Raw genomic sequence first — 27509 nt, forward strand, 5'->3', positions numbered from 1 at the left:
TACCTGTACATGAGTGAAATTTGAATTAAGTGACAATTTTTAATCTGCTGGGAGATAAAATGTTTTTGAGAGTGAGGGATCTTCTGAATGTGATGATCTAATCTATTTGGTGATGAGCAGGGAGAGGAAACAGGCAGAGGGTGACACAGAAAAATCATTCTAACCTTTCTAACCACTCTTATCTCACATCAGAGATTGTGCCACATTAAGACAACTCAGCACTGCTATATGATAGCCTTCCTGTTGCTATTGCTGGACTTTATACGCTAAAAGCTGAATGAAGATCACCTATGTCACTTGTGTTATATATAGAAGGGATCACAGTGACTAGTCTCATTCTACTAGCTTGGAGTGAATAGCAACTTAAGAAATAGATCATGCAGAGGGGAAACTAATGAAAATACAGAATACAAGTCATATAATGGATGTAAATAGTATTCCTGATGTACACCCACCTGACAGCTTATTCTAAAAAGATATTTAAGAGTTCAGGTAGTCTTTAACTTCTAAAGCAGGGGAAAACTGCTTAAATAGAGTGAGCATTTAATAAAAAAAAGTCATGTAAAAATAGGTATAGAAATGTAAAATAAAATCTAAAGTAAACTCAAGTAAACATAGCAGTTCTGCAGAAAATTAAACATTTGTGGGGGAAAAAAAGAAGAATTAGAGACCAAGGAAAGGCTTTGCAGGACAGGTTCAAGGCAAATCAATAATATATTAGATTTTATATAGAAGAGGACATTTCTGCAGTATCAATTGTAGAAGTGGCCACTGCGTAAAGTGTTTGGCTAGACAGAAGCCTGAATATTTTACAGCTTGGTCTATTAAACAGGAGACTGAAAGTAAAAATGTTAAAATAGAATGAATTATTTAGCTGAAACTAATATAAAATGATATCAGTGCTTTCTGAAAAAAAGATACTTTATTTAAAAGGTCACTAGATTCATGCTGCCAGAACCACTAGCAACATGAAGCAGAGCCTGGCTACATGATTGCAAACACTATCATTTCAGAGAAAGCAGTCTGAAAGGCTAGCTGAGGACCATAGGGAGAGACCTGATTAGTTGAGTATCACCCCAACTCGCTTCTCCCTACATCACTCTCCAGTTGGATGACAGGTCTCCCCCTATGTACACAGTGACAAGTTCCCTTTAATGAACAGGTGAGCTGGCAAGTAGTGAAACATAAGGACAAAATTGCAGCAAAGCCATGAACCGAGCTCCTCTGTCTGCAATCTTACAGCAGATGTACTGTGCTACCGTGTATCGAGCGGAGTCCGCATGTAGTGGCATGCACATAGGACGAGTTCACTGTATGAGCCACTACCTCCCGGCTTAGCACAGTAACAGGTAGCAGAGGGAAGAGCTCATCTGGTCAGACTTCGGGTGTGGGTCACAGTGGCCACCAGGAAATGGTGTGATAAAGTATACTGGGAGGAAACAAGGAGGCACTACAAAGACTGCACCTCTATGGGCGTGATCTCAGCTGGCTATAGCGGGACTGCTCAGCACCAAGTACACACCAATACAATTAGTCAACCTAGTTAGCACATGTAGAAACTAAAGACTATAATGATGACACTACATTTATGCTAGCTAGTAACTTCCCCTTAACATTGGGATTGCATGAAACCAGTATTTAATGACAAACACAGAGGCGCTGTAATTATCTAGTAGGGGCAAATCCTGCTGCCCATAAGGAAGTACTGGGAGTTGAAAATTCATGCATAACAAATGTATATTGAGCGGATGCATTATTATTATATTATGGATCTGATTGCTGTACGAAGATTGGTTCTTGTAGTCAAATACTGATGGTGGTTTTGGTGATGCATTCATATAATGTTGATGGGTCTGCTGTCACATTCATGTACTGATGATGGATCTAGTGCCACATTCATGTACTGATGGTGTCATGGGGTGTAAAGGGGATAACAAGAAAAGGGCTCCTAGACTGGCTCTCAGGCTAGAGGGCCATAGCTGTCCCTAATCTCAGAGATACTTCTAATGGTGAAAATGTCTGGACTGCCTTCCTGACTCTGCTCCTGGCCAGCCCTGATCTAATACCCCATCTCCCCCACCCCTGGGGAGGAGCAGGACAGGAATGGTTGAACCCACAGATACAGACAAATGGGGAAACCAAAAACTCTATCACACAGCTAGTACGCGCAGCGATATAAAACATTATGTGATAAGTAGGAAATAAAGAACAGGAAGGAAATAAGCAGACAAGAGGATTTCCACACCAAACAGCATGGAATAAATCACCAGCAATTGGAACACAACAGCACATGGACCAGTTTACTAAAAGCTATAGTCAGCATGGAAAGACAGGCTCCACCATCTTAAAAAGGCGGGGAGCAACAGGTGATCCAGCAGGCTAGCATAAATTAACTCCTGCAAGCCCGATCACTAATGAGCACACACCTGGTCAACACCCAAACTTGTCTGTGCAACTCAGAAACATCAGAGAATGCATAGTGTGGAGTATCAGATTCTGCAGTGTGAACAGCATCAAATGCCACCATGACATTCGAGTTTAGAGCCAAACACTGACAGATGGTGGGCCGGTGCCACATTCATGTACTGATGGTGGTTCTAATGACTTATTTACTATCGATTGCACCAGAACCATCAAGCTGTATTTGTCACATAACGCACACAAAAATCATCAGACATTATTTTATCTATAATAGCATCTGCTTAGTTTCCATTAGGACACCAGCCAAATGCTGTGAACCTTAAAAGGCAATCAACAGGCTTTTGCTGCCTCATCTAAAAGCATGATATATGCAAAGAAATTCTGAATCCAACAGTGTATCGCTTAGATTACTGGGTGTAGCCACTCTGATATAATCTAAATTTTTAGCTTTAGGCACACACATAAGTGAGTATTATTTTTTTTTTTGTAGGGCTGCAATTCACAGCGGGGGTGCCCAGAAAGCATGGGCACCCTGCACTGTGGATTCCAATCCCCAGCTGCCTAGTTGTACCCGGCTGGACTCAAAAATTGGGCGAAGCTCACGTCATTTTTTTTTTTAATTATTTCATGAAATTCATGAAATAATTTAAAAAAAAAAGGGCTTCCCTATATTTTTGGTTCCCAGCCGGGTACAAATAGGCAGCTGGGGGTTGGGGGCAGCCCGTACCTGCCTGCTGTACCCGGCTAGCAAACAAAAATATGGCGAAGCCCACGTCATTTTTTTTGTTTGGGGGAGGCAAAGAAATCCTGCATACAGTCCTGGAAGGAGGATGCTGAGCCTTGTAGTTCGACAGCTGCTGTCTGCTCTCCTGCATACACTATTGGATGGAGGATGCTGAGCCTTGCAGTTCTGCAGCTGCTGTCTGCTCTCCTGCATACACTATTGGATGGAGTATGCTGAGCCTTGTAGTTCTGCAGCTGTCTGCTCTTCTGCATACACTAGTGGAGAATGAAGAACACATTGAAGAAGGAAATGACATCAGACCTTTTTTTTTTGTTCACTGATAAAAAACGCATAAGGACGCAGTGAGCAAAAACGCAGCAAAACGCAGCAAAAAAACGCACCAAATCGCGGGAAAACGCGTGCGTTTTTTGCCGCGTTTTTTCGACGCAGGTGCGTTTTTAGCGGCCAAAAACGCACAAAAACGCAGCGTCAAAAAAACGCACTGTGTGCACATAGCCTGAAGGTACCGTCACACTAAGCAACTTACCAGCGATCCCAACAACGATAGGGATCGCTGGTAAGTTGCTAGGAGGTTGCTGGTGAGATGTCACACTGCGACGCTCCAGCGATCCCACCAGCAACCTGACCTGGCAGGGATCGCTGGAGCGTCGCTACACAAGTTGCTGGTGAGCTCACCAGCAACCAGTGACAAGCCCCCAGCGCCGCGTGTAAGATGCTGCGCTTGGTAACTAAGGTAAATATCGGGTAACCAACCCGATATTTACCTTGGTTACCACCGCACGGAGCTACACGTGCAGAGAGCAGGGAGCAGCGCACACTGAGCGCTGGCTCCCTGCTCTCCTAGTTACAGCTGACATCGGGTTAATTACCCGATGTGTGCTGCAGCTAAATGTGCACAGAGCAGGGAGCAGCGCACAATGCTTAGCGCTGGCTCCTTGCTCTCCTCGTTACAGCACACATTGGGTTAATTAACCCGATGTGTGCTGCAGCTAAATGTGCACAGAGCAGGGAGCAGCGCACAATGCTTAGCGCTGGCTCCTTGCTCTCCTCGTTACAGCACACATCGGGTTAATTAACCCGATGTGTGCTGCAGCTAAATGTGCACAGAGCAGGGAGCAGCGCACAATGCTTAGCGCTGGCTCCTTGCTCTCCTAGTTACAGCACACATCGGGTTAATTAACCCGATGTGTGCTGCAGCTACATGTGCACAGAGCAGGAGCCGGCACTGACAGTGAGAGCGGAGGAGGCTGGTAACAAAGGTAAATATCGGGTAACCAAGGACAGGGCTTCTTGGTTACCCGATGTTTACCGTGGTTACCAGCCTCCGCAGAAGCCGGCTCCTGCGGCCTGCACATTTAGTTGTTGCTGTCTCGCTGTCACACACAGCGATCTGTGCTTCACAGCGGGACAGCAACAACTAAAAAATGGCCCAGGACATTCAGCAACAACCAACGACCTCACAGCAGGGGCCAGGTTGTTGCTGGATGTCACACACAGCAACATCGCTAGCAACGTCACAAAAGTTGTTCGTTAGCAGCGATGTTGCTAGCTATGTTGCTTAGTGTGACGGGGCCTTAAGTCACATAGCAGAATCCACAGAGCTGTCCCCCCACAGCTGGCTCTGTATAAAGATTGTACATTGATAGTGAAGTGTCAATTATAGCAGGGGATGTGCAGGACAGCAAGGCAGAAGCCAGCTAGACAAAGCAATGTTAATCACAAAATAATAAAGCCATTAGTTTAAGTAAACAACAGCAAAGCACCTGATAAGAGAGGCATTGTAATTTTTGTTTTTTTTAACACTTAAGCTGGGTTTACACACTGCAACATCGCAAACGACATCGCTGTAACGTCACCGGTTTTGTGACGTTACAGCGACCTCCCCAGCGACATTGCAGTGTGTGAAACACATCAGCGACCTGGCCCCTGCTGTGAAGTTGTAATCGCTACAAATTGTTCAGGACCATTCCTAGGTCCTTTGTTTCCCGCTGTGCAGCATGCATCGCTAGAAAGTTTCAGTGTGTAAAGGGGACTTTACAGCGACTCAGCGGCTCTGTCTGTGTAGCGTCCTGATTAGCGGTCACCTGTGAAGGATTCACTGGTGACCGCTAATCCCCCGAGTGACTGAAGTGTCCCCCCCCTCTCTCATACTCACCGATCACCGGCGCTGCACGGCGTTCACACTGCTCCAGCGGCTTTTCCTTTTTTGAAAAAGCCGGCCGCCCATTAAACAATCTCGTATTCCCTGCTTTCCCCGCCCACCGGCGCCTATGATTGGTTACAGTGAGACACGCCCCCACGCTGAGTGACAGGTGTCACACTGCACCCAATCACAGCAGCCGGTGGGCGTGTCTATACTGTGCATTGAAATAAATAATTAAATAATTAAAACAAACTGCGTGCGGTCCCCCCCAATTTTAAAACCAGCCAGATAAAGCCATACGGCTGAAGGCTGGTATTCTCAGAATGGGGAGCCCCACGTTATGGGGAGCCCCCCAGCCTAACAATATCAGTCAGCAGCCGCCCAGAATTGCCGCATACATTAGATGCGACAGTTCTGGGACTGTACCCGGCTCTTCCCGATTTGCCCTGGTGCGTTGGCAAATCGGGGTAATAAGGAGTTATTGGCAGCCCATAGCTGCCAATAAGTCCTAGATTAATCATGTCAGGCGTCTATGAGACACCCTCCATGATTAATCTGTAAATTACAGTAAATAAACACACACACACACGAAAAAATCCTTTATTAGAAATAAAAAACACAAACAAATTCCCTCATTACCAATTTATTACCCACAACAAAGCCCTCCATGTCCGGCGTAATCCACGGTCCTCCAGCGTCGCATCCAGCTCTGCTGCATGCAGGTGTGCATGCAGGTGACAGGAGCAGCAGAAGACACCGCCGCTCCGGTCACCTCCACGCAGCTAATGAAGGCAATAGCGCGATCAGCTGAGCTGTCACTGAGGTTACCTGGATCCAGCGGTGGATGCAGCGGTGGCCGCGGGTAACCTCAGTGACAGCTCAGCTGATCGCGCTACTCACCGCTGCTCCGGTCAGCTCCACAATGAGGTGAGTAGCGCGATCAGCTGAGCTGTCACTGAGGTTACCCGCGGCCACCGCTGCATCCACTGCTGCATCCAGGTAACCTCAGTGACAGCTCAGCCGATCACACGGCTGTCTTCATTAGCTGCGTGGAGGTGACCGGAGCGGCTGTGTCTTCTGCTGCTCCTGTCACCTGCATGCAGCAGAGCTGGATGCGACGCTGGAGGACCGTGGAGTACGCCGGACATGGAGGGCTTTTTAGGGCTTATTAAATTGGTAATGAGGGAATGTGTTTGTGTTTTTTATTTCTAATAAAGGATTTTTCGGGTGTGTGTGTTTATTTACTGTAATTTACAGATTAATCATGGAGGGTGTCTCATAGACGCCTGACATGATTAATCTAGGACTTATTGGCAGCTTTGGGCTGCCAATAACTCCTTATTACCCCGATTTGCCAATGCACCAGGGCAAATCGGGAAGAGCCGGGTACAGTCCCAGAACTGTCGCATCTAATGTATGCGGCAATTCTGGGCGGCTGCTGACTGATATTGTTAGGCTGGGGGGCTCCCCATAACGTGGGGCTCCCCATCCTGAGAATACCAGCCTGCAGCCGTATGGCTTTATCTGGCTGGTATTAAAATAGGGGGGACCGCACGCCGGATTTTTTAATTATTTATTTATTTATTTTACTGCACAGTATAGACACGCCCACCAGCTGCTGTGATTGGGTGCAGTGACACAGCTGTCACTCAGCGTGTGGGCGTGTCTCACTGCAACCAATCACATTTGCCGGTGGGCGGGGAAAGCAGGGAATACGAGATTGTTTAATGAGCGGCCGGCTTTTTCAAAAAAGGAAAAGCCGCCGGAGCAGTGTGAACGCCGTGCAGCGCCGGTGATCGGGGATCGGTGAGTATGAGAGAGGGGGGGAAATCACCAGCAAATGAGGTGAGTAACGCGATCAGCTGAGCTGTCACTGAGGTTACCCGGTGGCCGCCACTGGATCCAGCGGTGGATGCAGCGGTGGCCGCGATTAACCTCAGTGACAGCTCAGCTGATCGCGCTACTCACCTCATTGTGGAGCTGACCGGAGCGGCGGTGAGTAGCGCGATCAGCTGAGCTGTCACTGAGGTTACCCGCGGCCACCGCTGGATCCACCGCTGGATCCAGGTAACCTCAGTGACAGCTCAGCCGATCACACGGCTGTCTTCATTAGCTGCGTGGAGGTGACAGGAGCGGCCGTGTCTTCTGCTGCTCCTGTCACCTGCATGCAGCAGAGCTGGATGCGACGCTGGAGGACCGTGGATTACGCCGGACATGGAGGGCTTTGTTGTGGGTAATAAATTGGTAATGAGGGAATGTGTTTGTGTTTTTTATTTCTAATAAAGGATTTTTCGGGTGTGTGTTTTTTAACTGTAATTTACAGATTAATCATGGAGGGTGTCTCGGGGAGACGCCTGACATGATTAATCTAGGACTTATTGGCAGCTATGGGCTGCCAATAACTCCTTATTACCCCGATTTGCCAATGCACCAGGGCAAATCGGGAAGAGCCGGGTACAGTCCCAGAACTGTCGCATCTAATGTATGCGGCAATTCTGGGCGTCTGCTGGCTGATATTGTTAGGCTGGGGGGCTCCCCATAACGTGGGTCTCCCCATCCTGAGAATACCAGCCTGCAGCCATATGGCTTTATCTGGCTGGTATTAAAATAGGGGGGGACCGCACGCCGGATTTTTTAATTATTTATTTATTTACACGGCACACAGACAGAGCCGCGCGGCATTAAATGAAGTCGGGTGAAGTTCACCTGCTTTTTTGACACGTCCCCAACGACCAGCTAGTCGCTCTGCAGGTCCGGATCGCTGTTAGGTCGTTGGCCAGGTCTGCCTGTTTGACAGCTCACCAGAGACTTTGTAGCGATCCCGGCTAGGTTGAGATCGCAGGTTGGATCGCTAGAAAGTCTCAGTGTGTAAACCCAGCTTTACAGCATTCTGGCTTCAGCTTACATGGCAAAAACCTGTTGACAGATTCCCTTTAAGGGTACATTCACACTAAGCAATGCTCCAGCGATCCCACCAGCGAACTGACCTGGCAGGGATCACTGGAGCGTCGCAACATGGTCGCTGGTGAGCTGTCAATTCTCACACAGATCTCCACAGTGATCAGAGATCCACCACCAGCCACCAGCGACCTGTGTAACGAGGCTGTGCTTCGTAACCATGGTACACATCGGGTTACTAAGCAAAGCGCCTTGCTTTGATACCCGATATGTACCTTGGTTTCCAGCATCCGCAGCTACCAGAAGCCGGTTCCGTGCTCCCTGCACATTCAGATCGCTGGCTCCCGCTGTCAAACAAAGCGATGTGTGCTTCACAGCGGGAGAGCAACGAACAAAAAATGAACCAGAGCAGTGTGTAACGATCAGCAACCTCACAGCAGGGGCCAGGTCGTTGCTGGATGTCACACACAGCGACATCGCTAGCAAGATCGCTGTTGCGTCACAAAAACCGTGACTCAGCTAGCTTAGTGAGACGTGTCTTTAACCTTTTTCTGACCTTGGACTTACTGTTACTTAATGACCAGGGATGTACCAGTTCGTCCTAGCAATCGTGGGGACACAGGGGGCTCAGCTTACCTGACAGTCGAGACACAGCCCTCACAGCCAGGGACAGTGCCTCCGCTATCCCTGGCTGTTTAACTCCCTAATTGCCGCTATCAATACCAATCGCGGCACTAAGAAAATGATTGGGATAGGGATTGCGCTCCCTCTCCCCTCCGATCGGGACTCTTGCGATGTAATCGTGAAGGCCCAATCATTGTCTTGGTGACTTGAGGTCACCAAACTCCAAGTCACCTTAAGGCTATATGCCCACGATGCGTCGAGGTAGTTGCAGTTCTAAACGCACCCTTTGGCAGAAATGGTATTTGCCAAAGTTGCTTTTGACCACAAAAACGCTATAAATACGCTTGCGTTTTTACCGCGTTTTTGCCACGTTTTTACCGCAATTTTCCTGTTTTTTCATTGCTTAAAGTCAGATGCGTTTTGATGACAAATACAATGCTAAATAAAGTTTTAACATTCAAACTCTATGAAAAAATGGGAAAAAAATTATAACAAATATCAAGATTATAATCATAAACAAAATAGCTGATTTTATTAAAATGATAAATGTTTGTTAATATTTATGTATAAAATAACATTAAATTAACGTTTTTCTTAATTTTAATTGTCGGATTAAGTGTGTGTGTAAAGGGACATATCATGCCTTTAATATAATGTCAAAAACGCAGGCAATTAAAATGTCAAAAACGCTTGTTTTCTGTATCCAAAATGCATGTAAAACGCTAGGATTTTGATGTAGAATGCATTTTGCATCTTCTCATTGACTCTAATGTTAGCAAAACGCAGCTCAAATGGCAAAAACAATTGACATGCTGCTTCTTTAAACGCTGAGTTTTTGCCCAAAAATGTGCAAATTAAAAGCAGCGTTTTGAACAGCAAAGTGCGGACAAGAAATCTCTATATCCCATAGACTTTGCTTGGAAATCAAAACGCATGCAATTTGGCATTAAAACGCTGCAGTTGAAAACGCTGCGGAAACGAATATAAAAATGCAACGTGGGCACATAGCCTAAGGGTATGTGCGCACGTTGCTTTTTACCTGCTTTTTTGCTGCTTTTTCTTCTGCGCTGTTTAATGCCAAAATGGATGTGTTCTTCTATTCAAGCAAAGTCTATGGGAATTTGGGTTTCTTGTTCACACTATGTTGTTCAAAATGCTGCCTTTTTGTGGCAGAACTTTGGTCAAAAACTCAGCTTTGCAGTGCAAAACCCAAATGGCAAAAACAATTGACATGTTGCTTCTTTGAAAAGCTGAGTTTTTGACCAAAGTTCTGCCTCAAAAAGGCAGCATTTTGAACAACATAGTGTGAACAAGAAACCCAAATTCCCATAGACTTTGCTTGAATAGAAGAACACATCCATTTTGGCATTGAACAGCGCAGAAGAAAAAGCAGCAAAAAAGCAGGTAAAAAGCAGGTAAAAAGCAACGTGCGCACATACCCTTATAAAGAAAGTCTGTGTGATCATGCCTGCAGCTCTGACAGCTGCAATATTCTGCAGTGATTGAGCTCAACAGAACATTGCAGCTGCGATCAGCATAATGTGGGGTAATGTCCCAAAAAGAGACTAAAGCGGGCTTTACATGCTGCGATATCGGTAGCGATATCGCTAGTGTGGATACCCGCCCCCATAATCGCTGCCCGTGCCGCACAACATCGCCCAGACCCGTCACACGTACTTACCTGCCCGGCGACGTCGCTGTGACCGGTAAACCGCCTCTTTTCTATGGGGGCGGTTCGTTCAGCGTCACAGCGACGTCACAGCAGCGTCACTGAACTGCCACCCAATAGAAGCGGAGGTGCGGAGATGAGCGGGATGTAACATCCCGCCCACCTCCTTCCTTCCGCATTGTGGCCAGGAGGCAGGTAAGGAGAGCTTCTTCGTTCCTGCGGTGTCACACGGAGCGATGTGTGCTGCCGCAGGAACGAGGAACGACCTCGTTACTGCTGCAGTAATGATATTTGAGAATGGACCCCCATGTCACCGATGAGCGATTTTGCACGTTTTTGTGACGATGCAAAATCGCTCATAGGTGTCACACGCAACGGCATCGCTAATGCGGCCGGATGTGCGTCACAAATTCCGTGACCCCAACGACTTCGCATTAGCGATATCGTAGCGTGTAAAGCCCCCTGTAGTGAAAAAATAAAAAATAATCAGAAAACAAAAAGAAAAAATTATTCCAATAAATAGTTATACTTGGGCAAAAAACAAACAAACACATTTAGTATTGCCGAGTCCATACCAATCAAAGCTATAAAATGGTCACACTAGTTAACCCCTTTAGTGAACAGTAAAAAAAATAAAAAACATAGTTTTTGCTATGTCTTTTAACCCCTTAGTGACGGAGCTAATTTTCACCTTAATGACCAGACCAAATTTTGCAATTCTGACCAGTGTCACTTAATGAGGTTATAACTCTGGAACGCTTCAACGGATCCCGGTGATTCTGAGATTGTTTTTTCGTCACATATTGGACTTCATGTTAGTACCAAATTTAGGACAATATTTTTTGCGCTTATTTATGAAAAAAATTGAATATTGGCAAAAATTTTGAAAATTTAGCAATTTTCAACTTTTGAATTTTTATACCGTTAAACCAGAGATTTCTGTGACACAAAATAGTTAATAAATAACATTTCCCACATGTCTACTTTACATCAGCACAATTTTGGAAACAAAATTTTTTTTTTGTTAGGAAGTTAGAGGGGTTCAAAGTTTATCAGCGATTTCTCATTTTTACATCAAAATTTACAAAACCATTTTTTTAGGGACCACATCACATTTGAAGTGACTTCAATAGGCCTAGATGACAGAAAATACCCAAAGGTGACACCATTCTAAAAACTGCACCCCCCCAAAGTACTCAAAACCACATTCAAGAAGTTTATTAACCCTTCCGGTGCTTCACATGAACAAAAGCAATGTAGAATGAAAAAAAGCAAAAATTAAATTTTACCTAAAAATGTTGCTCTAACCCAAATTTATTCACTTTTAGAAGAAATAACACAACAAAATGGACCCCAAAACTTGTTCCCCACTTTCTTATGAGCGCGCTGATACCCCACATGTGGTCAGAAACCTCTGTTTGGACAAATGGGAGGGCTCGGAACAGAAGGAGCAATATTTGAATTTTGGAAAGCAAATTTGGCTGAAATAGATTGCGGGCACCATGTTGCATTTACAGGTCCGCTAAGGTACCTAAACAGAAGAAACCCCTCACAAGTGACACCATTTTGGAAACTAGACCCCTCAAGGCTTCTATCTAGGGGTATAGTGAGCATTTTAGATCCACAGGTACTTCACAGATTTTGTTAACGTTACGTTGTCATATTGAAAATTTTAATAATTTTCTCAAATGTTGCTTTAGCATCAATTTTCTCACATTTTCAAGAGGTAATTCCAAAAATTTGACTTCAAGGTTTGTTAACCACTTTTTTATGAGCGCGGTGATACCTCACATGTGGTCTGAAACCTTTGTTTGGACAAATGGGAGGGCTTGGAACGAAAGGAGCAATATTTGAATTTTGGAAAGGAAATTTGGCTGAAAAAGATTGCGGGCACCATGTCACATTTGGAGGACCCCTAAGGTACCTAAACAGCAGAAACCCCGCACAAGTGACCCCATTTTGGAAACTAGGCCCCTCAAGGAATTTATCTAGATGTTTGGTGAGTACCCTGAACCCCCAGGTGCTTCACAGAATTTTATAACGTTGAGCCATGAAAAAAAAAAATAAAATTTTACCACAAAATTGTTATTTCAACCAGGTAGCTTTTTTTTTTACAAGAGTAAAAGGAAAAAATTCAGCATAATATTTATTGTGCAATTTCTCCTGAGTTTGGCGATACCTTATATGTGGTGGAAATCAACTGTTTGGGCGCATGGCAGGGCTCGGAAGGGAAGGAGTGCCATTAGACTGCAAAATTGGCTGGAATCAATAGCGGACGCCAGGTTGCATTTGGAGAGCCCCTGAGGTGCCTAAACAGTGGCGGTCCCCCACAAGTGACTCCATTCTGGAAACAAGACACCTCAAGGCTTTTATCTAGGTGTATAGTGAGCAGTTTGAATCCACGAGTACTTCACAGAATTTGATAAGCTTAGGTTGCCATATTGAAAATTTTCATTTTTTTCACAAAAATGTTGCTTCAGCATCAAATTTCTTACTTTTTCAAGAGACAACAACAAACCGTGGACCCAACAGGTTGTTATCCAATGTCTTATGAGCACAGGGATACCCCACATGTGGCCAAAAACCTCTGTTTGGATAAATGGGACGGCTTGGAATGGAAGGAGCACCATTTGAATTCTGGAAAAGTTGAAATAAATTGCGGGCACCATGTCACATTTGCAGGGCCCCTTGGGTACCTATACAGCAGAAACCCCCCACAAGTGACCCCATTTTGGAAACTGGATTTTATTCAGGAGTATAGTAAGCATTTTGAATCCACAGGTACTTCACAAAAATGTTGCTGTAGCAACAAATGTCTCACTTTTAGGCTATGTGGCCATGATCCAGCGACACGGCGTCTAGTACACAGTGTCAGCCTCCTGCAGAGATGTGAGTGTTGTCCACGGGAGAACGCAGCTGCCCATGCCCACGATTTGGGTTCAGGCCGCTGTGGAGCTCTATGCTACCTGCAGAGAACACTCTTGTCTCCGCAGCATAAATTGACATGCTGAGGCTCGGGAAGCTGCACCACAGGTCAGTGTATGCTGCGGAGAAAAGAAGCACATTGGGCAAGCACATTGGGCATGGGATTTCTAAAAATCCTTCCACTGTGCTTCTACTGCACAATGCAGCGTTATGGACACAGGGAAAACACTCTGCGCCCAAAACGCTGCAAATCCCGATTGTGGGCGCACAGCCTAAAATGCTACAATGGATGAATGGATAGATGTCAAACATATATAACGTCCCACCCCCTGCATATTCTAAGCTGGCGCCCTTTAGTGCCTTTCATGTGGCACTAAAGGGTGCCTAGCCTTGTATTTAGCCCCCCAAAAAATTAATAATTAAAATAAACGACGTGGGGTCTCCCCTATATTTGATAGCCAGCTAGGGTAAAGCAGACAGCTGTAGCCTGCAAACCACAGCTGACAGCTTCACCTTGTCTGGTGATCAATTTGGAGGGCTCCCCAGGCGTTTTTTTAAAAAAAAAAAACCAAAACGTGGGGTCCCCCCAAATTAGATCACCAGCCAAGGTGAAGAGGACAGCTGGGGTCTGGTATTCTCAGGGTGGGAAGAGCCATGGTTATTGGACTCTTCCCAGCCTAAAAATAGCAGGCCGCAGCTGCCCCAGAAGTGGCGCATCCATTAGATGCGCCAATCCTGGCGCTTCGCCCCAGCTCATCCCGCGCCCTGGTGCGGTGGCAGACGGGGTAATATATGGGGTTGAAACCAGCTGTAATGTCACCTGGCATCAAGCCCTGGGGTTAGTGATGTCACGGCATCTGAACAGATACCCGACATTACTAACCCAGTCAGTAATAGAAAAACATAAAGACAAAAAAAAATGTATTTGAAAAAACACTCCCCGAAACATTCCTCTTTCCTCAATTTATTGAAAATAAAGAAATTCCGGTCGCTGTAATCCATTTTGGAGGTCCCACGCCGACTCTGGATCTTCTAGAATATGGGGGGCACGTTCAGGGAACGTATCCCCCATTTTCTGGAAGAGCAAGCTCTCCATGAGCAGTGTGGGTGCAGTAATCTGAGAATACTGCACTCACACTGCCCCGGTCCAACTTAGGGCAGAGTGACCTGCAGTAACCTCATTCCAGAATATGAGGGGCACGCTCACAGAACGTACCCCCCATTTTCTGGAACAGCAGTCTCTCCATGTGAGGAGTATGGCTGCAGATTACTGCACTCACTTTCCCCCGGTCCACAGTGGAGCAGCCTGTGCAGCAGCGACGTCAGCGTCCTTGCTTGCAGGGATCCAGCTGACAGCCGCTGTCTGCGCATGCGCCGCCAGCATTCAAGAAGGAGGCGGAGTGATCGCGGGACGGATCACCAGACAGGTAACGTAAGACCGGGGGCTGGGGGGGGGGGTGACGGGGGGTGACCTAGCGGGACCTGGGGACACTTTCTGTCGCATGTGACGTGTCACATGCGTCAGAAAGAGCAGAATGAATGAGGCCGTGCGCTGTGCGCCGCCATCTTCCACGCTGCGGAGGGGGAGGAGGTGGCGGCTCTGGAGAACCGGAGGGGGCTCCGGTGACCAGAGGGCTCCGGTGGACCGGAGGAGGGGTCAGGGGGAGGACATTTCCCTTTGATCTGAAATGTTTGATCATTTCAGATCGGAGGGAAATGAATTCAGAGCCGGCGCCGGCGGCAGTTTTCTGTGCGCTTCGGCGCCATTTTGACTGCTCCGGAGGGGGGGTAGGGGTGGTGGGGGGGACTCTCCGGTACCGGGGGCTTTGGGGGCACTAGGGGTTTAGATTTCTTTCTCATCTGACATGTTTGATCATGTCAGATGAAAAAGAAATCAGTTTTACCGGCCATTTCTTTTTTTTTATGTGACCGTCGGTATACGGTGTATAAAGCCGATCACATTATCGGGGTCAAAAAAAACCCACCCCAATTCATAATCTGGGGGGTCTCAGCTACCCCCGGTAGCTGAACCCCCCGAGATTTTCGGTCGCTGGGGGGCGCTACAGGGTTTTTTCGGGCCGCCGCTTTAAAGCGGCGGAACAGAATAAGTAGCCTGTTTTGCCGCCGCTTTAAGTCGTATGGCCGTCGTTATGAGGTTAAACATACAGCTGATAAAAAAGTGGAATGAAGCGTAATATATAAATAAGCATGGCACTGCTGAAAACATGATCTTGTTCTGCCAAAAAAAGCTGCGATCAGCTCCATCAGCCAAAAATAAAAGTTATAGCTCTCAGAATACAGCAAATCCGTTTTTTCCCTTCTAAATAGTTTTTATGATATAAAAGTGGCAAAACATAAATATACAGTAAATATACAGTAAAATATATATATATATATATATATATATATATATATATATATATATATATATATATATATATATATATACACACACAGTATATGACTAGCTGTAGTACCTGGGGATAGTAACTGTCTCTCTGTCTCTCTCCCAGTCTCTGTCTGTGTGTCGCTGTCTGTCTGTCTCTCTGTCTGTCTTTCTTTGTCTGTTTCTATTTCTCTGTCTGTATTTGTATCAGTCTATCTGTCTCCATCTCTGTGTCTGTCTGTCTCTATCTCTATGTGTGTTTGTGTCTGTCTGTCTGTCTGTCTCTTTCCCCATCTGTCTTTTTCCCCATCTGTCTCTTTCCCCGTCTGTCTCTTTGCCAGTCTGTCTCTTTGCCTGTCTGTCTCTTTGCCTGTCTGTCTCTTTGCCTGAGCTATCTCTTTGCCCGAGCTGTCTCTTTCCAGGTCTGTCTCTTTCCAGGTCTGTCTCTTTCCAGGGTCGTCTCTTTCCAGGGTCGTCTCTTTCCAGGGTCGTCTCTTTCCAGGGTCGTCTCTTTCCAGGGTCGTCTCTTTCCCCATCTGTCTCTTTCCCCATCTGTCTCTTTCCCCATCTGTCTCTTTCCCCATCTGTCTCTTTCCCCATCTGTCTCTTTCCCCATCTGTCTCTTTCCCCATCTGTCTCTTTCCCCATCTGTCTCTTTCCCCATCTGTGTCTCTGTCTGTGTCTCTGTGTCTCTGTCTGTGTCTCTGTCTGTGTCTCTGTCTGTGTCTCTGTCTGTGTCTCTGTCTGTGTCTCTGTCTGTCTCTTTCTCTCTCTCTCTCTCTATCCATCTCCCCCCCGACATAATATTACCTCACACATAAGCTTCTTATACTAACAGTTTATTTTGTTCCTATAGCAACCACTGACAGTTGCTATTAATAACCTGTAGCTCCCACCTCTATTCAGTTTAATGGAGGCAGGATTTTAGAGTGTAACTGTAAAGTGCGGGGTTAAATTTTACCATCAAAACATAGTCTATGACGTTCCCTGAGTCACATGAGGTGTCTGTGCAAAATTTCGTGACTGTAAATGCGACGGAGTGGATTCCTTTAGTGGACACACACACACACACACACACACACACACACACACACACACTGAGCTTTATATATTAGATTGCTGTAATCGTACTGACCTGAAGAATAAAGCAGTCTTATCACTTTTACAGCACGGTGAATAGTGTAAAAAAACAAACAAAAGAAAATCACACACACTGTTCATGAGTTGCTGTTTCTTTTTGACTCTGCCTAACAAAAAGTAGAATAGAAAGCGATCATAAACTTATGTGGCCAAAAATGTTACCAATAAAAACTCCAATTCATCCTGCAAAAAAAAAAAAAACCCTCACATGACTTTCGGCAGAAAAATAAAAAAAACTATAACCTTCAAAATTCAGTGATGCAAAAAACATTTATTTTGTAAAAAGCATTTTTTTGTGTGATAGTTGCTACACCTAAAAAAAAAAGATATAAACCTGGTATCGCTGTAATCGTACTGACCTGAGGAATAATGCCGCCTAATCACCTATACCGCACAGTGAACAGTGTAAAAAATAAATAAAGTCAATTGTTCAAGTGCTAATGATTTGTTCATTCTGCCTCTAAAAGATCACAGTTCGGCGCGACTGATATTTATCCTGTGCTCTACGCTGAGCGCTAATGTGACGCCCTGGACTAGTCAGGTCATCACAGGGTTCTGCACAATCTTTCTCTCCCCGTGCAGGGCTCAACCCCCCATGGTTCTGGGTCCCCATCTTGTGGTACTGTCTCCACCAGCATACACAAATCCTAGTTACACCTCGCACCACACCTGTTAGCCACACCAGTGGGCTGCTTAAGCTGGAATAGGGCAGTCCACCTAGGGGTCAGACAGAGTGGTGGCAGGGGGGAAGTCTGCGAGGGAGGAAGTGGAGAACAGAGCAGAACTGACAAGCAGAATAGGAGTAGCTGTCAAGCAGAGAGGAGTTGAGCGTCGGCTCCAGGGGAGCAAAGAACAGTGAGAGCTCCCAAAGAGTGAGGAGTTGGGAGTAGCAGCTTCCTGAAGAACAGAAGAAGCTCTCGAGCAGTGAAGAGCTCAAGGAAGCTGGGAGTTGAAGCTCCCAAAGGAGAATCAGACTAGGTCGCAGACGGTGGTCTGGACCAGGAGGAGTCGGAGACCTGATCGCTGGAGATTGGGACTGGGTGCTTAGCTATTCTTGGAGGATAGCCAGCAGCCGCAGTTTAATAGCCGGGCTGGGCCCGAAGGCACGACGGGGTACACGGACCCTAGGTTAGGGAGAAGCTTCAAGCAACCCGGCAAATAACCTGCGGAGGACAAGGCCTATATGGACTGTTCCCACGAAGCTCAGAGATCGGGGGCACTAGCGCAACGAGGGAGATAGGGCTTTCCAAGCAAAGGAGCCCACTGAAATACCAAGCGTGAGCTCCTGAGAGCAGGCTCCTCTTGCTACTTATAGCAGGGAGCAGGGCCCGGAAAGCTCCAAGCTGATGGACCACAAGGCACACTCTAAAATACGGTGCCAGGAGGCAGGCCACAGATCACCAGGCAGTGCTGCAGGGGACGAGACCGTACGAGCTCCCCAAGAGGGCAGCGGCACCCAGAGACTTGGTTTACTACGTTGTCAGCGTCTGCTTTCTTACTGAGTGTGTTCCTGATTAACCCCTGCAACCAGCGAGCCTGCGCTCCCCCTCCATCCCATCATCAGGGGTCCCGGGACCTACCAGTGGAGGGTAACGTCATCTGGCTGCCCCACTTCATCAACCCGGGTACTCCCCAATGGCAGCAACGGTACTCCCTAGTACCGCACACCACGGGTGGCGTCACTAACTATATCGCCCCTGTAAATACCCTCCTTCTTCATTAGGGTGTGACCCTTAGCCCCCAGGTCCGGAGACCCTCAAGCCACGAGCAGTGACATCTGGAGCCGAGCGGTTTGACTGCTGCTGGTGGCGTTACACTTACACCAGGATTATGTGTATGACGCAGCATGTCCTCAGCTGGGAAAACAGAGTGAAAATCCACAGCGCCCCAAACCCTGATGGGGCAAATGCAGCTACAGTCTCCTGGGGAGAACACTTGTATCTCCTGCAGCTGCGTGCAGGATGCATCGAGTGTGGATCATGGACACGAGCCCAAAATCTCTGAAAAACATGATGCTAACAAAATTCCCAAAGGAAAATTCACTGTAATGAGGCTGAGGGAGTCACTTTGACCTCACATCTGGCCTGTGGTCCGGCGGTGTCCATCTTTTTACTCCTCTTTTTAGGCGTGCACAAAAGTGCAGTCATCAACAGTTTTGTTCATTTTGGAAAAGACGGACACCGCTGAACAGAGGCCAAACACAGTCCTGAGTAACTCTGTTGCCTCATTAGTGAATGGATCAGTTGCGGGTTTCATTTGAATCACATATTTTGGAGATGTACTGTAGATGGAAACCCTATACCATAATCGAGACCAAATAGCATTCAACTAAACTCACTAAAACACAAGGTCCCCACTCATGTCCATCATCTGTTAGCAGAAATATAGGGGGCTTCCACATTACTGGTAGCACAAAGGCTCTCAAAAAAATGCCATGGCTCCCCTCTCAAAAAACACATCCAGCATATTCTGCACTCCCAAATCCAAATGCCTCCCTTTCTTCTGAGCTCCACAATAAGCCTAAACCACAATTAGCATCCACATGTGTGACACTGGGTGTGGGGAGAGACACCCAGCAAGTGGACTGAAACACAAAGAGGGGGGGGAAAACCAGGGGCTCCTGCGCTGACCCTGACACTGGGGGGCCCTGCACTTGCCCTCAAACCACAGTTACCTCTAACGGTTAGGAAGTGTGGCCCGCCAACGTGCCCCTGTCTCCTAGCCAGACCTCAGGACTAAATCCCACCACCCACCAAACCAGAGAGGGAAAAAAACAATTAAAAAACAATTACAAAAATAAACAGCAAAAGGGGAAAGAAAGAAAAAACAACAACTTATCTTGTGAGGGAATCTTAAGAATATACAGCAACAGTAGTCTGAAGCCACATGCACTCCTGAACAAGCAACTTCTCCAAGTGAAGAGTATAACCCGCACTGGAGGAGTGAGAGGCCCCACGTTATAAAGGCCCTTAATTACCGGCTGGAGGAAAGGCTCCTCCAACCTGGCAAGGAAACAGAAAAAAAACCTAAAGCAAACCGTTAAAGGGACAGCGTCCATTAACGTCTGGACGATCGCCGGGCCCTTCTGCACCTGGTCCTGCAGCAGCACCTGAAGGTCCCGACACATCCTTGACAACATGTTTGGCATTGTTGTAGTGAGGAGAGCCCGCTTAAATGTACAGGGTGTAGGTTTACAGAAGCACAAGCTGGGCACAATGTAAAGGCACCAAAATGTAATGGGCACAACAAGGACTTATTTGCAATTTTTAATTTTGCAACATTCACTGTGTTTGACACCATGGGTGTTTTAGAGAGACTAAAACATCACTACATCCATAGATGAATTTCCAGAGGGATGTAATTTCCAAAATACGGTCAATTGAAGTAGATTTCTTCTGTTCTGGCACATAGGGGCTCTGCAAATGGAGTCTGCAAACTATTCTTGAAGTACCTGTGGTCCAAAAATCAAATGGTGCTCCCGCCCTCCTGAGCCCTGCCATGTTGCCAAACAGTACTGTACAGTCACATGAGGGGTATTGCCCTATTTAAGAGAAATAGTGTAACACATTATGGGGCCTTTTTTTTTACCTATGGTGTCATTTTTGTGTGTTTTCCGTCACCTAGACCTCTCAAAACTTCAAATCGGTTGTGGTCCCCCCAAAAAAAACAACCCCCCGCCAAAAAAATAAAACATTGCACAATCCCACTTGCTTTAGAGGTAGAAATGGGCCCCCTCACCTCTTGGGCCCCTGTGCATCTGTACAGGCTGCACCAATGGTATGTCCGCCCTGAGTGGTCATTGTCTAAACATTGGGTAATTGTTTAGTTGATATTAACTACCAGAACAAAACAAAGGAAATCTAGGGACAACAATACAATTATGGCAATAAATGTTATAAATGCAGAGAAATAAATGACACACAAATGCAAAGAACATTCTGTTTGATTGTACTGTAGATAGAGATGCAGATTTAGTGATAAACACCATTGAGAAAGAGGACTTTCTTCTGATGCTTCACTAGTGCTCATGTGTCTCTATCTCTAATTCTGATTCTTTCACACCATCATATGACATTGCATCATTCTAGAAAATGATGAAAAGCAGTTATTTACGGGGAATCTGTCAGCAGGTTTTTGCTACTTCATCTGATAGCAGCATGATGTAGGCAAAAAGACTCTGAATCCAATGATCGGTCACTTAGATTACAGGGTGCAGACATTCTGGCACAACCTGCATTTTTATCCATGTGGCAGAGTCCCCATACATGTTCCGCCTACACCAGGTACTCTATAGAGATTGTACATTGACTGTGAGGTGTCAGAGGAGGAGGCGTGCTAGACAATATGGCAGGAGCCAACTAGCCACAGCCATAAAGGTACTGTTGCTAAATCAAACATAGCAAATAAACAAAAGATTGGACTGTGACAACACGGACATGTCTGAACTTTCTGTGTTAACCCTTACAGCATGCTAGCTTCAGCTTACATAGCAAAAACAATGATGACAGATTCCCTTTCACTAGACACCAGACTATCAGGTAATTTAATCTATCACCCCATTCCAGTCTGCCTTTCCAAAAAAAACAGAGGCGTATACAACAAAGTGTTTACTCCAGAAAAATGGAAGGCACCAATCCAGTGACTTCATGAAATGTTACGGTATACCTTACACCACAAATGTTATTCCAGTACCTGACTAAAATACCATGTTTCCCTGAAAAGACTTATTTTCAGGCTTTCCCCTCCCCCCTCACACACACGAACAACAATTCACATTAATTCTTAAAAAAAAAGGCAACAAGATTTATTCAAATATAGTCATATTGCATTCTGGAACATCAACATAACTCTCCAAACCCTTAGTGTAACAAGTGTGTGTACGTGTCTCTTATCTATCCTCTATTTGTCTATCTCTTATCTATCCACCAAACTTTTGGATTTTCCTGAGGAAGAAGAGGGGATATCTCTTCGAAATGCGTAGAATAAATCACCCACATTGCTTTATTACTTGGAGGGATTCTTTGTACAGCAGCGTGGAGTACACCACAATTATCCTATCATCAGGATATAAACGTTGGTGCCCCTTGGAGAATGGGAGCACTATGAAATTGCCCGTTTTGCTCTCCCTGCCCTCTAAAACCAGTCCTGCATACCAGCCTGTCCTGTTAAGTTCTTTAGACTCCTGCAATGTAGAGTCCTTTGGACACATGACAGAATTCACCAAAAGGTCCTTAAACAATCTTAACCTTTTAATACAGCTAGTGGGTTCCCCAAGAGAGTGGGGTCCTGTGAAATTCCACAGTATGACTTTCCTTAATGCTGCCCTTCACTAACTAGGGCTTATCTTTGGAGTAAAGCCTGCTTTACACCTTACAATTAAGCATACGATATCGTATGCGATGTGACACACCCCCATCGTATGTGCAACATGTTCAATTTGTTGACCGTGTCGCACAAACGATTATTTGCCGTCACACGTACTTACCCTTCCATACGACCTCGATGTGGGCGGCGGACATCCACTTCCTGGAGTGGGAGGGACGTTCGGCGTCACAGCGACGTCACACGGCAGCGGGCCAATAGAAGCGGAGGGGCGTAGATGAGAAGGACGTAAACATCCCGCCCACCTCCTTCCTTCCGCATTGCCGTCGAGACGCAGGTAAGATCTGTTCATCGTTCCCGGGGTGTCACACACTGCGATGTGTGCTGCCTTGGGAACATTGAACAACCCGACGTGCAATTTTTAGCAAATGAACGACGTGTATGCGATGAACGATTTTACGTTCAATCGCAATCGCACGTAGCTGTCACACGCTACAACACCACTAACGATGCCGGATGTGCGTCACTTACGACGTGACCCGGCCGACACATCTTTAGATGTGTTGTAGCGTGTAAAGCCCGCTTAAGGCTTATATTTCAAGCACACTCCAAAAATCCTGCAAGATCAATGCCAGGGCTCAGGGCCGGCGTCAGCACCCGGCACACCTGGGCAAGTGCCGGGGCCCTAGACCACTGAGGGGGCCCACTCGCAGATGGCAGGGTGGCATACTGCCAAAGGCAGCAGGCCACACGGCCGCTATGGAGACCATGAGTCAGAGAGGACGGGTGTCAGTGCGGCGGAGATGGGCCCCCCGAAACCCCCGCTGAGGAGCGCACTTTCAATTGTATTTGACCGGATAAGGAGATATTTGTAGATGTTCCTGCAGCCAATCACGGCACAGGATCATATGAAATAAGGGGGCACTTTTGCCCTATCGGGATCACCACCAGCAATAATGAACCATATCAAGAAAGAGAGAAAAAGAATTGCTGTATGTAGGGATCAACCAATAAGACTTTGTTCAAACCAGCAAATATATAATTTATTGGTACAAATTTTATGCATACAAAAATATCCACACAGAACAGTGAAAAGATTAAAAACATTTAAAATATAGACAAACACCCCAATACACAGTCCCATGTTAGGAACCCGGCACCAAGATCCTGAACAAAACTGTACTACACATACCAATCAATAATATTTGCAGGCATAAGTGCAGGATCTGTGTATAAATTGTTACTGCAAACCATATGCCATATAGTACTTTAAAGTATAGTACCCTATCTGGCACCACCATCCATAAATACAATATACAGTGCTGGCCAAGAGTATTGGCACCCCTGCAATTCTGTCAGATAATACTCAGTTTCTTCTTGAAAATGATTGCAATCACAAATTCTTTGGTATTATTATCTTCTTTATTTTGCTTGTAATGAAAAAACACAAAAGAGAATGAAACAAAAATCAAATCATTGATCATTTCACACAAAACTCCAAAAATGGGCCAGACAAAAGTATTGGCACCCTTAGCCTAATACTTGGTTGCACAACCTTTAGCCAAAATAACTGCGAACAACTGCTTCCGGTAACCATCAATGAGTTTCTTACAATGCTCTCCTGGAATTTTAGACCATTCTTCTTGGGCAAACTGCTCCAGGTCCCTGAGATTTGAAGGGTGCCTTCTCCAAACTGCTATTTTGAGATCTCTCCACAGGTGTTCTATGGGATTCAGGTCTGGACTCATTGCTGGCCACTTTAGTAGTCTCCAGTGCTTTCTCTCAAACCATTTTCTAGTGCTTTTGGAAGTGTGTTTTGGGTCATTGTTCTGCTGGAAGACCCATGACCTCTGAGGAAGACCCAGCTTTCTCACACTGGGCCCTACATTATGCTGCAAAATTTGTTGGTAGTCTTCAGACTTCTTTTTTTTTTTTAAAGTGTAAACAAAACAAATCCCTTTAAAAAATTTTTTATTTCATAAATATTAAAAATTCCCAGGTGATTCACCCATACACACTATTTTTTTTTCCAAAAATATGATATTGGTTTATCAAAACGTGGTTGATATACTGGCATTGTTCCAGGGTATTATGCCTACTCTATGCAGGTAATTATATGTCTTTGGTTGGATTTGGGCCTTTATATGATGTATGCATCCATGGTTGTATAGAATATTATTGATTGACATAGGAGAAAAGCTTGTTGCATATTGTATCAAAACATAGTCTGTTTATCTCAGATATCTTTGAAGGTCTATCTGTCCAACTATATGATATACCGCATAGACAGAGCATTATTTGTCCTTATATGGTAGGGCAAATTGTCAGGGGAAGTGAGGGATAGAAGTCGAGGAACGGGGGCGCCCAGTTCCGTTAAGGCGTCATACCCTCCATTGGTAGGTAGGGGTCAGTTGTAGTGTCTATAATAGGGCAATAGCATCTTTAGTGTGAGACCCTAGACCCTGACCTCTGCCATCAACTGATATATTATATCATCTTGAAGTATGGTTTTTCAATCCCGGTTGTATATTTACATTTTCCCATGGTAATTGTGTGTATGGGTGAATCACCTGGGAATTTTTAATATTTATGAAATAAAGAGAATTTTAAAGGGATTTGTTTTGTTTACACTTTAAAAAAAGTTTTTTTGACTATCCCCGTACAATTTGAGTGGTTAGCTGGTAATCTTCAGACTTCATAACGCCATGCACACGGTCAAGCAGTCCAGTGCCAGAGGCAGCAAAGCAACCCCAAAACCTCAGGGAACCTCTGCCATGTTTGACTGTAGGGACCGTGTTCTTTTCTTTGAATGCCTCTTTTTTTTCCTGTAAACTCTATGTTGATGGCTTTTCCCATAAAGCTCTACTTTTGTCTCATCTGACCAGAGAACATTCTTCCAAAATGTTTTAGGCTTTCTCAGGTAAGTTTTGGCAAACTCCAGGCTGGCTTTTTTATGTCTTGGGGTAAGAAGAGGGGTCTTCCTGGGTATCCTACCATACAGTCCCTTTTCATTCAAACGCCGACGAATAGTACGGGTTGACACTGTTGTACCCTCGGACTGCAGGTCAGCTTGAACTTGTTTGGATGTTAGTCGAGGTTGTTTATCCACCATCCGCACAATCTTGCGTTGAACTCTCTCGTCAATTTTTATTTTCCTTCCACATCTAGGGAGGTTAGCCACAGTGCCATGGGCTTTAAACTTCTTGATGACACTGCGCACCGTTGACACAGGAACTTTCAGGTCTTTGGAGATGGACTTGTAGCCTTTAAATTGCTCATGCTTCCTCACAATTTGGATTCTCAAGTCCTCAGACAGTTCTTTGGTCTTCTTTCTTTTCTCCATGCTCAATGTGGTACACACAAGGGCACAGGACAGAGGTTTAGTCAACTTTAATCCATGTCAACTGGCTGCAAGTGTAATTTAGTTATTGCCAACACCTGTTTTGTGCCACAGGTAAGTTACAGGTGCTGTTAATTACACAAATTAGAGAAGCATCACATGATTTTTCAAACAGTGCCAAAACTTTTGTCCACCCCCTTTTTTATGTTTGGTGTGGAATTATATCCAATTTTTTCATTGAAGACAAATTAAATGAAGATAATAATACCAAAGAATTTGTGATTGCAATCATTTTCAAGAAGAAACTGAATATTATCTGACAGAATTGCAGGGGTGCCAATACTTTTGGCCAGCACTGGTAGTTGGTACAAAATGCTAGCAGAAAAAGTGATGAAAGGAACCTTATGATAAGGAAATCAATATACCAAGCTACATGCCAAATCCAATTAAGTCACTGACTATCCAAGTTTGTCCAGAAAATCATCACCAAGATGTATTACCACCTGCTAGAAGTCCCAAAAATAAGGTGGTGTGGGGTCTCAGGATCGGCACAAGTATGGGGTGTTTCCCCACGCATATCACCACTGGAGATGTGGCTTCCTCAAGGGCCAGAAAATAAGTAACAATCCCAACACCATTCAAAGTGCTATTTATCCCATGAGTCAAGCACTTATAAGTGGTAAGTGCTCGACTCATGGTATAAATAGCACTTTGAATGGTGTTGTGATTATTACTTATTTTTTGACCCTTGAGGAAGCCACATCTCCAGTAGCGATACACGTGGGGCAACACCCCATTCTTGCGCCAATCCTGAGACCCCACATCACCTTATTTTTGGGACTTCTAGCAGGTAGTAATACATCTTGGTGATGATTTTCTGGACAAACTTGGATAGTCAGTGACTTAATCGGTTTAGGCAAGTAGTTTGGTATATTGATTTCCTTATCATTAAGGTGGTGTCACACACAGCGACGACGACAACGACGTCGCTGCTACGTCACCATTTTCTGTGACGTAGCAGCGACGTCCCGTCGTTGTCGCTGTGTGTGACATCCAGCAATGAGCTGGCACCTGCTGTGAGGTCGCCGCTCGTTGCTGAATGTCCAGCTTCATTTTTTGGTCGTCGCTCTCCCGCTGTGACGCATACATCACTGTGTGTGACAGCGAGAGAGCGACGAAATTAAGCGAGCAGGGAGCAGGAGCCGGCATCTGGCAGCTGCGGTAAGCTGTAACCAGGGTAAACATCGGGTAACCAAGGGAAGACCTTTCCCTGCTTACCCGATATTTAACTTCGTTACCAGCGTCCGCTGCTCTCGCTGCCAGTGCCGGCTCCCTGCTCTCTGCACATGTAGCTGCAGTACACATCGGGTAATTAACCCGATGAGTACTGTAGCTAGGAGTGCAGGGAGCCAGCGCTAAGCAGTGTGCGCGGTTCCCTGCTCTCTGCACATGTAGCTGCAGTACACATCGGGTAATTAACCCGATGTGTAATGTAACTAGGAGTGCAGGGAGCCAGCCCTAAGCAGTGTGCGCGGCTCCCTGCTCTCTGCACATGTAGCACAGCGACGCGTGTCATTATGATCGCTGCTGCATCTGCTGTGTTTGACAGCTAAGCAGCGATCATAACAGCGACTTACAAGGTCTCTGTTGCGTCACAGAAAATGGTGACGTAACAGCGACGTCATTGTCGCTGTCACTATGTGTGAACCCAGCTTAAGGTTCCTTTCATCACTTTTTCTGCTAGCATTTTGTACCAACTATATTGAATTTATGGATGGTGGTGCCAGATAGGGTACTATACTTTAAAGTACTATATGGCATATGGTTTTCAGTGACAATTTATACACAGATCCTGCACTTATGCCTGCAAATATTATTGATTGGTACGTGTAGTAC

The sequence above is a fragment of the Anomaloglossus baeobatrachus genome, chromosome 6, assembly GCF_048569485.1.
Source record: "Anomaloglossus baeobatrachus isolate aAnoBae1 chromosome 6, aAnoBae1.hap1, whole genome shotgun sequence".
Classification (NCBI taxonomy): Eukaryota; Metazoa; Chordata; class Amphibia; order Anura; family Aromobatidae; genus Anomaloglossus; species Anomaloglossus baeobatrachus.